The sequence below is a fragment of the Octopus bimaculoides genome, chromosome 2 (genome assembly GCF_001194135.2).
Source record: "Octopus bimaculoides isolate UCB-OBI-ISO-001 chromosome 2, ASM119413v2, whole genome shotgun sequence".
Classification (NCBI taxonomy): Eukaryota; Metazoa; Mollusca; class Cephalopoda; order Octopoda; family Octopodidae; genus Octopus; species Octopus bimaculoides.
The window spans coordinates 43,454,334-43,465,630 of NC_068982.1; the positions used below are offsets into that span (position 1 = coordinate 43,454,334).

Below are 11,297 nucleotides of genomic sequence, written 5' to 3' on the forward strand. Positions count from 1 at the left end.
GCTTGTGCGGGTGGCACATAAAAGACACCATTTCGAGCGTGGCCGTTTTCGTGCTGGTAACACGTAAAAGCACCCACTACACTCTCTGAGTGGTTGGCGTTAGGAAGGGCATCCAGCTGTAGAAACTCTGCCAAATCAGACTGGAGCCTGGTGTTGCCATCCGGTTTCACCAGTCCTCAGTCAAATCGTCCAACCCATGCTAGCATGGAAAGCGGACGTTAAACGATGATGATGATGATGATGATGTATGTATGTATATACCTATGGTTACAGGTCATACAGAAGTAGAAAAAAAAATGCATTAATTAAATAGGAAGTGACAGGTAGAGGATTTAATTTAAGCAGAATTAAATTGAATACTCAAAATGCTTGAAATATTTTATCCCTTTAGAATTAATTCAAAGTGTTATGCAACTCAAGAACATCTCTCATCCAGCAGAACAATGGTGTAAGAGAGGATTTTGGATGGGATTTAACTGTGTGCCCTGTTGGCTTGTATTCAACCATGTGCAGTGTAGGTATTTGTTGGCCAGTAATTTTACAGCTGGTTGCTCTTCAAATTATCAATTCTCTAAAAGAATGTGCAATATGTATCAAGTTACTCATACTAAAATGTCCATTTTACGGATCTAATTGCTAACATAATGCAGTGAGATAAAAAAAATTTTTAAATGCCTCCAAATTAAATGATTTTTTTAAAATCAAAAAAATGTTTTAATAAGGAAGAGGCTTTCATTACTGTTAATTAAGCCAAATCTCTTCATGTTGTCTGACAAGTGGAGCAGAGGGAGAAAGAAAGTGTTAATATGCAAGTCAGTAGTTGTGCCAATTGCTCATTGCAAATGGGAAAATTATTGAAACAAACTAAATTGTTTGGTCACAACAATGAAAGAAAAACAAAGTTCGTTAAATAGAATGAGGAAGAATTTCTTTCATAAAAGATATTCATAGAGGCGCAGGAGTGGCTGTGTGGTAGGTAGCTTGCTTACCAACCACATGCTTCCGGGTTCAGTCCCACTACGTGGCACCTTGGGCAAGTGTTTTCTACTATAGCCTCGGGCCGACCAAAACCTTGTGAGTGGATTTGGTAGATGGAAACTGAAAGAAGCCCGTCGTATATATGTATATATATATATATATATATATATATATGTATGTGTGTTTGCGTGTCTGTATTTGTCCCCCCACCATTGCTTGACAACCGATGGTGGTGTGTTTACGTCCCCGTGGCTTAGCGGTTTGGCAAAAGAGACCGATAGAATAAGTACTAGGCTTCCAAAGAATAAGTCCTGGGGTCGATTTGCTCGACTGGGGGCAGTGCTCCAGCATGGCCGCAGTCAAATGACTGAAACAAGTAAAAGAGTAAAAGAGAGTATGGAAAAATAAAAGACCTTGGATTATATGAAGTGAGGGATTAAAGCAGTAGTGAGATTTGATCTCAACGTGCACAAAAGAGTTAAAATTTATGCAGAGTAGCAATACAGCAGACCTATCTAAAGCATGTCAGCACAGTGGAGTGGAGTAAATGATTATTAAGAAATCAAACTTTATTACAACTGATTCATCACCATCATTTAACATCCCTTTTTCCTGCAGAAATGGGTTACACAATTTAACAGGAACTGACTAGTCTAAGGGATGTGTTGGTCTTCAGTGACTGCTTTGATAAGGTTTCTGTAAATGGATACCCATCCTAGTGCATATCATCAACATCATCATCATTTAACGTCTATTTTTCCATGCTTGCATAGATTGAGCAGGATTTATTGCAGTAGATTTTTCTATGGTCAAATGCTCTACCTGTCACCAAATTTTATCTGTCTTCAAGCAAGCTAATATTTCCCCTTGGCCAGACACATTCTCACAGAATGCTGGAAATGAACATCACTGCTTGTATAAGAGTAACAATCATATGTACAACTATCACGCCATGTCAAGATATGGAGACACAAACAAATACACATGCATACATATACACATATGTGCATGCATGTGTGTGTATATATGTATCTAAAGTATATATGTGTGTATGTGTGTGTGTGTGTGTGTGTATGTATGTATGTATGTATATCATCATCATCATATATATATATATATATATATATATATATATATTGAACCTGTGGAAGAGGTAGACCCAGGAAGACCTGGGATGAAGTAGTGCAGCATGACCTTCGAACATTAGGCCTCACCGAGGTAATGACTAGTGACCGAGACCTTTGGAAATATGCTGTGCTAGAGAAGACCTGGCAAGCCAAGTGAGACCATAACCCGTAGCTTATGCCAGTGGTGTAACCAGTCCACATATGCGTACCCTTCCTTCATTGGAGACTAAATTCTGCTTGCAAAGACCAGTTGAGGCAAGTGAAATCGAAATCAAATTTGATAACAGCACCACTTCACTGGCATCCATGCTAGTAGAGCACTAAGAGCACCATCCGAGTGTGATCATTGCCAGGGCTGCTGACTGACTCCCGTGCCAGTGGCACGTAAAAAGCACCATTCAAATAGGATCATTACCAGCGTCGCCTTACTGGCAACTGTGCCAGTGGCACATGAAAGACAGCATTCGAGCGAGGTCGTTGCTAGTGCCACTGGACTGGCTCTTGTGCAGGTGGCACGTAAAAAACACCTTTTGAGCATGGCTGTTGCCAGTACTGCCTGACTGGCCCTCATGCCGGTGGCACGTAAAAGCACCCACTATACTTTCGGAATGGTTAGCATTAGGAAGGGCAAACAGCTGTAGAAACTCTGCCAGATCAGATTGGAGCCTGGTGCAGCCATCTGGCTCGCCAGTCCTCAGTCAAACCGTCCAATCCATGCTAGCATGGAAAGCGGACATTAAAGGATGATGATGAGGAGGATATATTTCTATATATATGTATATATATATATCAGGGACATGCCGTCTAAGTAGGCAAGGTAAGCTGTGCCTATCTTGAATAAAATAGATCAATAGCAACATTTTCCTTTTATGGCAAAATATGCACCTAATTCAATAAAATTATGAAGGGTACTCTGATTATTATGTATAAAATACAAAATACTTTTATGTTTTTGTAGATTAGGTAGGCATAATTTGTCCCTGCCTTTCAATCTCGGTATTTAAGCTATGCATAGTAATGCCTTAGTACACATGCTGCATACACTCCTACAACACCATTTTCTCTACGTGCTATAAAGGCAGAAGTGATTCTGCCTCTAGTCGCGTGCCTGTTTCACTTATTTTTTGTTTTACTACATACATGTCACCAACTGCCTACTCTGAGTAATTACTGACAGCATGTATATATATATATATATATATATACAGGGTGACGACCCAAAAGTAGGTTTACAGTTATTCAACAGTCTCTTTTGCATTCATATATTAACAGTTTAGATCTTAATTATAAAAAAATATGAAACCATTATTCTATGCTAATTTAGTTAATTTTGTCAAGCTCCCTTTTCAGTCTGTAAGATAGAAATTTAAATGTAATAAAATGTTTTAAAAGAAATTTAAAGTGCCTGTGTGATAATTGTAAACCTACTTTTCGGCCACCCTGTATGATGGATTCTCCTGTCAAAGACGACACAGCTTTTTGCTGAAAGACCTGCACAAATGATTTGTTTGTAGTGATCAAATGTTTATGCCACACATTAGCCCACTTTCTCCATCAAATCGATATTGTCTGAACAGGTGCACTGTATGCCATGCATCAGGTGTTGAAGTAATCGCAGAGCAACACGAGATGGAGTTTTTTATTCAAGAACACAACACACCGTCCAGTCTAGCAATTGAAATCATGATTGCTAGATCGTGAGTGCAACACCCTAACTACTAAGCCATGTATGTACTCTACAAGCATACACATTTATATATGTTTATCTCTTTGTCTTGACATTGTATGATAGTTATAAACAAATGAACAAGTGTCACCCTCGTACAAATGATGATGCTTGTAATCTCTGATGAAAACATGTTTTGTCTTGAAGAAATATTGCTTTGTTTGGAAACAGATAATGGCTGTTGGCAGAAAGGGTATTCAGTCATAGAAAATTTACTTCAACAAACTTCATCTGACCCATGAAAGAATGGAAAAGTGAACATGTAACATACTGATGATAATGATGAAATTTACAGATAATTTTTGCTTCATAATTCATTCTAATTTTGGCACTAGTCCAGAAATTTCAAGGAGAGAGAGGAGTTGATTACATCAACCTAGTGTTGAACTGGTACTTAATTTGTCAATCCAAAAAGGATGAAAAGTAAAGTCAACTTCAGTGGAATTTGAACTCAGCACATGGAAAGTTAGAAGAAATGCTGCAAACCATTTTCTCTTATGAACTAATAATTCAGCCAGCTTGCAACCTTTTGTTTTATAATGTCACCAAAAAATATCTGTTAAATTGTTACCTAGCTGCCATTGAAGACAGACAGGAAAATGTTGCACAGCAGGGAAATTGTGCACAGCAGGAAAATTGTGCACCACAGGAAAATTGTGCACAGCAGGAAAATTGTGCACCACAGGAAAACTGTGCACAGCAGGAAAATATTTTATTCTCGTTTCAAATTAATACTCTCCACAAAACATTTCTGAATTATATATTTATGACAAGGTCTAGTCATTGTTGTACTGTGGTGGGCTGTGCACTTCAGTGACCCTGAGAGATATATCAATGGAATATAGAAGTTCCTGCAATGGAATATAGAAGTTCCCTATGCTGGATATATGTCAAAGAATAGAGGCCAGATCAACAGGGACCACTTCTTCTTAGAGGTTAAAATGGGTTCCTATAGAGCCAACACTATGTACAAAAACAACAAAATTACAGAAGCATTGATAGCAATTTAAAATTTAAAACCAGCAAGACTTGGGAAAGAGAAGCAGAAAAGTAGAGAAAAGTAGAAAAGCAGAAAAGTAGAGAAAAGTCATTTATGGCCTATGCTTCATAGAGAGCAAAGGGCTTAAATGAGTTGTAAGAATTATATATGTTACATTTGCAGACTGCTTGACAACCGGTTTTGGTGTGTTTATGCTCCTGTAACCTAGTGGTTCGGTAAAAGAGATCAATGAAATGAGTACCAGGCTTTAATATACTTTCATATAGAAATAAAACTGGTATACCACTGGAAAGATAATCGTTCAAATGAACCGACAAATGCCTAATCAAATATTTCTATTGTACCCAACACATGTATTCTGCATATTAGGGTCATAATTAAGCAAGAACATAAGGAAACAGTCAAGTCTCTTGCAAATTGCTTGCTACAAGTTCTACAGTAATTTCATAACAGTCAGTATATGTGCATGTGTGTGGGAGGAGATAAATGAATGGTGAGAGAGAGATTACCAAAGCAGGAACTTCAAATTCTTATGGCCACCAGACTAGTTTTCTCGTATCTTGAATAGACTAGTATTTTGCATGGTACAGTATTAATAAACTTGTATCATTTATACTAATGTACTGGTACCTAAATTTAATTTGATTGCTTAAATAAATTCAACATTTGTTTAATCTGGAGTGTGGTCACCCCTTGATGAAGATACATGGCTCAATGGGTTAGAGTGTTGGGCTCACAATTATAAGGTAATGGGTTTGATTCCAGGACTGGGCTGTGTGTTATGTTCTAGAGCAAGACATTTTATTTCACATTGCTCCAGTTCACTCAGCTGTGGAAATGAGTTGTGATGTCACTGGTGCCAAGCTGTATCGGCCTTTACTTCTCCCTTGTATAACATTTGCGATGTGGAGAGAGGAGGCTGGTACACACGGGCGACTGCTGGTCTTCCATAAACAACCTTGCTCAGACTTGTGCCTCAGAGGGGAACTTTCTATGTGCAATCCCTTGGTCATTCATGACCAAAGAGGGGTCTTTACTCTTTACCCTGGCCACCCTTTGCTCAGAAAAAAAAATAACTAATCTAGAAAGGCTTTGGAATCAAGAGTTCTGGAAAATCAGTGTTGTACTTGTATATTAAGGAGAAAGTTTGTGCTCATGATCCTTTATAGGACCTCAGAGATTACTGAGAGAGAAGGAGGACATTAATCCTCAAACCAGAGACCTGGCTAAAAGCTTGCAACAAAGTAGACACTGCTAAAGATTTTCAAGAGTTAGGTGCTGACATTAAGTCAAGTAACAAATATTAAGCCTACATCCAATTCTATGTAAATAACAGCAACATGTGTACCACTAATGAAATGTACTGAAAGCTTAAGATCACAAAGTGTAAGAAAAGGCATCTTGTCAGAAGTTTTTAGTTTCTTCTCTACTACAACAAATCAGTAAAATATTGGTCTCAAATTTTGGCACAAGGCCAGCAATTTTGAGGCGGGAGGGTTAAATTGATTACATAGACATCAGTGCTTAACTGGTCCTTAATTTATCGACTCCCAAAAGGATAAATGGCAAAGTCGACCTCAGCAGAATTTGAACTCGGAAGGTAAGGATGGATGTAACGCTATGAAGTATTTCGCCCAGTCTGCTAACAATTTTTCCTGCTCACTGCCTTATAAATCAATAAAAAATATTAATGAGACTAAGTTAACTTTAACAAGAGTAGAGCTCAATCCATAGAGGTTATAAACATTCATCAAGAGGTGAGATCAGCAAATTTTCCAAGCTGAGTCTTTTTTGTTTTTTTTTTATCTACATACAAAGTATTGAAGGCTGATCTCAAAACACTGAGCCTTATGAAAGAAATGATAAAGGCCTGAGACGTGTGGCCTCTTGCTGTACTCAAGAAGACCCATCCATCAAAGCAGAACTGATACCAGTGCTGACGTCACACAAAAAGCACTGGTGCTGGTGTCACATTAAAAGCATGCGCTGGTGCCACATAAAAAGTATTGGTACTGCAGAGTGGTTGGCATTAGGAAGGGCATCCAGCCATAGAAATCGTGTCAGAACAGACAATAGAGCCTGATGTGTCTCCTCCTCTCCGACAAGCCTTACCGGCACCTGCCAAACCATCCAAGCCATGGAAAAGAGACATTAAATGATGATGATGATGAGGATGATGATGATGAGGAGGAGGAGGAGGAGGATCCTGAATCCAGGAAAGCTAATGTCTTTGCCTATAGGTATGACAATGCTATTAAAGATAAATCCATTAACTCAATCAGTATACTTTTTAACATAGATATAACAACTAAGTGCATATAATATATATTCTTTTATCTTTTACTTGTTTCAATCATTAGACTGTGACCATGCTGGGGCACTGCCTCGAAGAATTTTTAGTTGAATCAACCCCAGTAGGCTTTTTTTTATTATTTTTTTTAAAGCCTGGTACTCATTCTATTGGTCTCTTTTGCCAAACCACTAAGTTACAGAGGTGTAAATATACCAACACTGGTTGTCAAACTGCCTACAATTTGTAACATGCATATAATTCTGACTACCCATTTAAGCCCTTTGCTCCCTGTGTAGCCTAGGCTTTAGATGACTTTTCTCGACTGTTCTTCACTCTCAGCCATTTTTTATGCTTATCTCTCCCAGGTCTTGTTGGTTTTAAATATTGAATTACCATCAATGCTCCTGTAATTTTGATTTTTTTTCTAGGTAGGAGTGTTGGCTATACAAGAACCCATTTTTACCTCAAGCAAGAAGCAGTCCATATTTATCTGACCTCTATCCTTTGACCTGTCCAGCATGGGAGGCCCTAGTAAGAGCTTCTATATTCCACTGGTATAGCTCTCAGGGTCCGTTAAAGTGCACAACCCTTCACAACACAATGACGACTGAAATCTTGTGATGGATGTACAATTTTAAAATGTTTCATGGGGAGTGTTGCTAAGTTGAAATAAGGAAAATATTTTCCTGCTGTGCAACATTTCCCTGTCTATTTTCAATGGCAGGTAGGTAATAATTTAACAGATATCTCTTGGTGACATCATCCTCATCATCCAGTGTTTTAAATCCGGGTTTTGTCCTTGTTAACAGGTGTGGCCGGATCTACCTCAATGCCATAGCAACCGAGGAAGCCAGGTGCAGCCCACCCCAACTTTTGGGCGGGCTGGCTGGCTGGTGCCCATTCTCCTTTGCTGTCATGAGACTTTTTTGGAGCTGGATTTTCTACAGAGAAGCATGCCCTTGCTAACTCCCAACCTCAGTTTCTAGACATGAGTGGTCCTGAGACTAAGGCCTCTACCACGATTTTTAAGAAATGTGGTGGAAAACTAGCTCAGGAAGGCAGGGACACTACTCTCTGAAACCCCTTTTCGGAGCTCCCCTACATATAATTCATATATATCATAATGGAAGAATGAAAGGCAAAGATGGCCTAGGTGAGATTGGAATTCAGAATGCTAAGAGACTAGACAAATACCTCATAGCATTTGTCAGCTGCACTAATGATTCTATTAAACCTAAAACACTGTCCTAATTCTTACATATGTCAAGAAATCAGAACAGTAACAACAGGAATGGTTTTACCTATCCAAGAACACCATATTTAGCATGATGTACTTCCAATATATTTAACCTTGTAGCATTCAGATTACTTGTATTACTTATTTATTCACATAGCTTTTAATCATGGGTTATTTTGCAATTTCAAGATTTTAATGTGATTGTTTATTTTTAGAATGACATTGTAGGGTAGGTGTGAGAGGCCAAACCCAGGCAGTTTGAACAAAACATTGATAGAACATTTTGGCTGGATATGGCCAGTTTAAATGCTAAATGGTTAAGGGATTTGAAAGACTAACTATATCACATTGTCGGTAGTGTAGGTTAACAAGGGATGTATTTGGGTCTTCGGCTGAGGGGCCTATTTGATAAAATGTATTGCAGTCACCACCCAATACAAAACGCCTGCAATTTATTCTGGAGTGCATAAGGTGTGAGCACCAAGGATGCATGTCCCAGGAACTGACAGCAGGTCTAGGAGGGAACAACCATTGTTGTGGATGGATGGGTGAATGAATGGATGGATGGCCAGACAGACAGATGGATATATTTTTTAATCTGGTAAAATGAGTAAACTCACAGGTTCATGGTTCATCAATTTGAACATCTTTGCTGTGCTAGCATGGAGTTATTTAAGGCAAGATTTTGCGGCCAGATGTGTGGTGGTTGGTGTTAAGAAGAGCATTAAGCTGTAAAATCCATGCCAAAACAGACACAAAAGCCTGGTGTAGTCTTCTACCTGGCCAGCTCCTGTCAAACCATTCAGCACATGCTAGCATGGAAGCCAGACATTAAACAATGATGATGATGCTCTTCCGGTCACCAACGCCTTGTTTTCATACAAGGTATCTTTGTTTTATTCTAGAGATCTTCAAAATAATCAGTCATTATACCAACAAAGAATGTCAACAACATGCTTAAGCAGTGACAAGCATGTAATGCCTACATTCACACACATACATGTGTGTGTATGCACACACATGCACACACACATGCACGTGCGTGCTTGCATGTTGGGTTTCCTACAATCTTTGTTTAACAAATTAACCCACAAAGTATTGATTAGCCCAGGACAATAGTAAAAGACACTTACCCAAAGTGGCACATGGCAGGGACTTGAACCAAAGCCACATGGTTGCAAAATAAACTTCTTAATCACATGACCATGTCTGTAAATTTATATATGTATAACGTAATTAATTCCTTCTCAGAAACATAGAATTAAAATAAAATGATGAAAATAAAAACTGAGTAAAAAAAAAAGAACTACATGAAACCCTAAACCCAAATTTGTGTGCACTGAGAAATGCAGGGATGCACAGACTGTCTGTGGGATTATTTCCTAATTTATGAAACAAGAATTTAATAAGACTGCTAACTTCGATAAAAAAAAAATGTTAAAATGGTGGTGCTGGTGGTGGCAGTGGTGGTAGTAGTAGTAGTGGTGATGATGATGATGATATGTGTAACAACCATCCTAATGAATATAACAATATGACAGAGCCTCGTATAGCATAACGACTTGAAAAACTTCAGTTGACTAAGATTAATTGAGCAATTTGTAGTCAAAACTAAAAAAAAAAGAAAAGAGAGAGACAGAGAGATAATTGCAATTGGATCAAACAACATTTTTGAAAATACTAAAAAAAAAAAGCAAAGTAACAGCAGATTTTGGTCTTCAAAGCCAACTTGTGAAAGCATAAAACATGTTTAGATCTTATTAAACCACGTCAGTTAAGTATAACCTGCTCTATTGTTGAAACTAACTATAATTGATACATTCATTTGTTTATTTTTTCCTATGCTGACATGACTTAGATAAATATATTGTGGCTAGGGCTGGATTTGGACTGAGGAAAGCCCCTAGGAAACCCTAGGAATTTGCATATGTAATTTTCAACTTAAAAGGATATCAGTAGGACTGTTAAATTTAATGGCTTTTTAACCTTTTAGCATTCACATTTATTTTATTAAATGTAATGCTTGTTTATTCACATTGTTTTGAATTAATCATGCATTATCTTGTAGCTTCAAGATAATAACGATGTGATTGTTAATTTTTAGAATGACAATGTAAAGTAGGTGTGAAAGGCTGGCTCTGACTGTTTTGAACACTAAACAGATATTTTGGCTGGATATGGCCAGTTTAAATACTCAAGGGCTTAACCTAAAAGGTCCCAATAAATCAAAAGAGGATAAAATAACTTTTAAAAAATTCAAGTCTTTTTAAAAGCTTTTAAAAAAGTGAAAAAATCACAAATCTATTTGATGGCTGTAGAAATATCTTTTAATATTTAACTCCCAGCTTTTGGCTTCTCTTAATTTAAAGGGGGCCCTCCATAATGACCCACACAAATCTGGCTCTAATCGAAGAACTGTTTTACAGGCAGACACCCATTTTATCACTAACCTTTTCCTGTTTCTCTCTCTCTCTTTTAATTTTGTACAAGTCAAGGAATATCCTACACCACATGTATTCTGTAAAACCAGGAGACATCAACAGAAGAAGGATAACCACATCAACACATATAGCTGAGTGAATTTTCAGAAAAGCTGAGATATAAACAAACGCATTGATGCACAAGCATGCAATTCACACGGTTATATATCTCAATGCCAGTACTGCCTCCTGTTCTGGTAGCATGTAAAAAGTACCATTCGAGCATGGTCAATGCCAGTACCGCTTGACTGGCCCCTCCTTCCCTGCTGCTGGCACATAAAAAAGCACCCACTACACTCTCAGACTGGTTGGCATTAGGAAGGGCATCCAGCTGTAGAAACCTTGCCAGATCAGATTGGAGTTTCGTGCAGCTTCCTGGCTTGCCAGTCCTCAGTCAAACCAGCCAACCGATGCCAGCATGGAAGGTAGACATTAAACAATGATGATGATTGTGTA

General features: G+C 38.1%; 1 long non-coding RNA gene across 2 annotated transcripts in view; it reads right to left on the reverse strand.

Annotated features, from left to right (window-relative positions):
- The window catches only part of LOC106880770 (uncharacterized), a 191,443-nt gene that overhangs the window by 26,576 nt on the left and 153,570 nt on the right, over window positions 1-11,297 (reverse strand). For both annotated transcript variants that reach the window (XR_008266803.1, XR_008266804.1), the window contains exon 4: window positions 9,495-9,570. This is a non-coding gene — a long non-coding RNA (uncharacterized LOC106880770). The remainder of the gene's footprint in view (window positions 1-9,494; window positions 9,571-11,297) is intronic.